Below are 4,470 nucleotides of genomic sequence, written 5' to 3'. Positions count from 1 at the left end.
GCATGGTTGTAATGCAATTTGATGCCCTTCTTGAGCAGTCTGGGATATAATCTTGATTCAGGCTCTGTAGGACCACATGACTAAATTTGTATGCCAAGGGGTGCTTTGGACTATATGACATTGTTCAAAACTCCTGAATAGTAGAATTCAAAGTAAAAAATGCCCCCGGGCATGCACAAGGCTCTGGACATGCCACCATCTAAGGTAGCTTTATAGGTTCCAGTCAATGACTTGTATTCAAAGTAGTGGAAAGAAGCTTGTGCAAGTGATCTTTCCTGCCTCTGCTGCAGCAGCTTCCTGCACTCTCAAAAATATGCTTGAGAGTTGGGGGATCCTTAGGAACAGGCTGCAAGGGAATGGAGAGAACAGCATAAATCTCTCCACCTTTGCTCTAACAGCAGTGCATTCCATTCATACAGATGTGCTTGAGGTACAGCCCATGGGATTTCAAACAAGTATTGCTGGTGGCCAGAGTGGTGATGTACTAGTGGCAAGATGTGACTGGGCAGCTACCTGACCCTTAGGAAGAGACATGGGGTTTTTTTTTGGGGGGGGGGGTACAAAGAGAACTCCAAGTGAGGGGGGCAAACTGACTGTGCACAACTGCCATCTGTAGTGGTAATTGCAGAAGAGGTCATTGTAGAACATGGTACTTGGAAAAGTATGCTTGTTTTTTGTTGGAAATCGCCGCTGTAGAAATGTTGTTTTTCTTGCCAAGGATATAGTTAGCCATACCTTTCATACCAAAAAATTGGACAATAGTTATTTCCATAAGGAGAGCATCATTCTGATGGGTATAAAAGTTTAAATTAAACAAGGCAAGAGGTCTGCCTGAATGGAAAATGCCACTAGACAATGTTTTTGGTAAGTGAGAGAAACTTGGGCACATCAAAAATTAATTAGAGCAGGAAACAGGTGTGTACTGGTGTAGCTTACAAAAACACATGCACTTTGCAGGCTTTTAAATTCATCTCATGTGAGGAAATAGGTACTTGTGTCTCTTCCCCAGTGAAGGTAGCTACAAATTTGGAGGGTGAGATTTTCAGCAGAAAATAGCATGAGAGGAAAGTGATAGAAAGACCTTTCACTCAAAGGCAGATAATCTTCAAACTGCCAGATCCTGAGCTGTTGTGCTTTCATCTAGACGAGGGGTCTCCAAACCTTGGCCCGAGAGCCAGATGCAGCTCGCAACAAGCCTCTATCCGGCCTGCTGCAAGCCTCTGGCCCGCTCATCCAAATGTGAGCAGAGCTGTGCTCCAGTTGTATCTGGAGGGTGTTCTGAGGGCCAGGGAGGCTATGTGCCTCTGAAGGCCTAAAAACGTCACTTCCTGGTTTTCCTGAAAAACCAGAAGTGATATTTTTAAGTGTCTGAAGGCCTTAAGCTTTCTAATATATTTATTTCAATTCTATATTTCAAATTATTTTTCCGACTCCTGACACCATGCCACACCAGGCCACATATTTGATGTGGCCCTTGGGCCTAAAAGTTTAGAGACCCCTGGTCTAGACTAGAGAATGAGCAGGGATTGTCAATTAAGACCATTGTATAAAAACAAATTTTTGCGACTTTTGCTCTTCAGGGTTTGATCAACCTACTCTCATCCCATCAGCTGTGGATGGGCAGCATTTGTTTCTCATTCCTGCAGCAGAGGAGAGAAAGCAGCAAGGATTATGAGTCAGATTAGAACAGGCTAGGGGTGGAGCGAAGGATTTTCTAGGAGCCCAAGATATATCTAAGGAAGTGCTCCTATCTGCACTTGATATTTATCTCAATACTGACGTGGATAATTATTGCTTCAGGACATTTTTCAATAAATTACAGTATGTGCCTGCAAGTGCCTCCTCACATCACTGAAAAAGAGTTACCTATCCATTCCTTCTAATTAAGAGTTCTGTACACTAAATCAATGTTTCTATTCCAAGTTGGCATTGCTTTGCCAATAGACGGTATATTTTTTTAGGCTATCACCTTACCTGTTTTGCATCTTGTATCATATATTTATATTAATGGAATCTAGTCATACTGACAAATGGATATGACTGAAGAATTATCAGCCTCTTCAAAAGCAGCAGTTACATAGGTTGCTGTCCACCACACATGCAAATGCTTCTGCAGAGTGCTGACTTCTATGAAAATGCTTAGTGTTTTCACTCAAGAAAATACAACTTTATGTAGGCTGGAGTCTATTATACACCTAAAAATGTAAAGGGTGAGTGCATACTTTGCATGTATGTTGTAAAAAATGTCAAGTATTTAAAACAACAACATACTTGTTTTCTGACATATGTGCAACAAATATGTACACTCATCAGACAACCAGGATTGGCTGCAGTTTCCTGTGGACCATATACATTGTGTCAGATCCAGGTCTGCTCTGATGCTTTTTAGAAGTCCTTTCATAATTTAACATTTGTACTATGTATTACATGTGAATATTATTGCAATACGGAACACTGCACATAAATGTTGCCCATCTTTGTTGTGGAATGCCTTTCTTAGAGAGCCACTCCCGCTTCATTGCAGTTTAGTTTTTGCTGTAAAGACATTGCTCTCTGGCTTTTGCAACTAAGACTGCAGTCTTATCCATACTGTTCTAGGAGTAAGTCCCACTGGACACAATAGAACTTACTTCTGAGTAGATGGACATAGGATTTTGCCCTAAATTGTTGATGTGCTTTGCTGCTATGAGATTTGTTCTAAAATAAATTATACTGGGTTATTGAAGGGTATTCTTTGATGTTTTCATATTTATTTCAGTTGACCATTGTTAGCCACCTCAGTTTTCCTGTGTATATTTACTGTATAAATATTACAATAAATAACAGTTTAAAATACATTGCAGTAAATGCAAATGTTGCATTTGTGTCAACATTTGATTTCAGCCTCCACCAGACCCTAACTGTGTTTACATGGAAGAACAGGAATTAAAGTCAGAAATGGATGAATGTCAAAGCATAGCCTTATTTAGCTTGCAAATGTATTTTGGCCAGCAAAAAAAAGTAAACAACTATGAAACACATGCAAATACATGCAAAACCAAAATAAACAGAAATAAAAGGAAAACAAGAATGTCATGGAAGGGTAGATGAAATTGGAAGAAAGATGAAAGCACATGGATGAAATTTGAAATGTGGTTAGAACTGAAAACAGCTGAAAGAGCAAAGTGATTAAAGTCAAGTGGATGTAAGTCAAGGTATTCTTGTAAGTCTTAGTGATATTGATAGTATGTTTAGAACTGCCTAAAAACTGCCTTTGTTTAAGCCTAAAAACAATGAGTCATGAATATGCTGCTCCACAACATGTTAAACACTCCTGGGAAGCCTGCCTCAGTAGCATGCACAGGGTGAGCTTCATCTGTCACACAACCCTTGGCAAACTACTCTCCATGGACCTTCACCCCATCTTTATGGTTCCGTTCCCCCCAAGATTTGTAGTGGGGCTTACTTTGGTGGATGGCATGGGAGACTAGAGGTGATGATAAAATGACTACAGGTGAGCTGCTTTGAGTGCCCACTTGGGAGAGAAAGCAGGATATGATTGATTGACCCTCTTGGTGAAGTGAATCATCCACACACAAAGGCTATGGTCAAGAAGTGGTGTCCCAGTTCTACAGTGGACCCATTTAAGAGCCCTGGGCTAACTCTTGATGGGAGCCCTAAATTCATTCTACATATTAAAGTACTGGGAAATCTTATACTCCCACCTTATGATTAAAAGTTTCAGTTCTAAGGAAACTTATCAGTTATTGAGAAATGGATCTATTTTAAACTGGTTTCAAAAACTTTTTTTATGTTAATACAATGTGAAACTGTGTCCTTTGCGTGAGTGTCAGCTCCATTTAATTTCTTGACCCTTCCCTTCCTTTCCCTACTTATTCAATGTTGCCCTTAACAGTATTTCAAAGACTCCCTAAATTGTTTCTCAATATTTCAAAAAATTTCAGTTCTAAGGAACTGAATGGATGGTTAGGTTCACAGGGTAGGGAAAGAAAGGTGGGCAGAAATTGAGAGATTTAGCTGTGGGTGAAGGCAGAACTTGTGACAATTGTATATTCTGAACTGTGTTTGTTGCATTTTAATGCAACACGCTAATGATGATGATGATGCACTAAAACACAGGCCATTCACCCTAAAGCAGGTTGAAAACAAACTTAGGGTGCAATTTGAAAAGTCACCAGCTTGATTCATATAAACGCTGTTGCCGAGTTCCTTGCGCCACAACACATCCTTGCAACTCTGAGGCTGCAATCCTCTGCAACAGGTGTGCAAACTTTCAACTTCAGGGATCTTGGACCCCATACAACCTCCAGTTCTACAGAAGACAAGGTGCAGCTTGTCATCGCAGATGCTGGAATTCTCTCTCCTACACAATTGTTCAAGGTCCAGAATCCCTGAAGTTGAAAGTCTGCCCACCCCTGCAATGCACCCTTAGGGCCCAATCCTATTCAACTTTTGAGTGCTGATGCAGCG

The sequence above is a fragment of the Tiliqua scincoides genome, chromosome 1 (assembly GCF_035046505.1).
Source record: "Tiliqua scincoides isolate rTilSci1 chromosome 1, rTilSci1.hap2, whole genome shotgun sequence".
Classification (NCBI taxonomy): Eukaryota; Metazoa; Chordata; class Lepidosauria; order Squamata; family Scincidae; genus Tiliqua; species Tiliqua scincoides.
Note: the sequence above shows the minus strand (reverse complement) of the source record.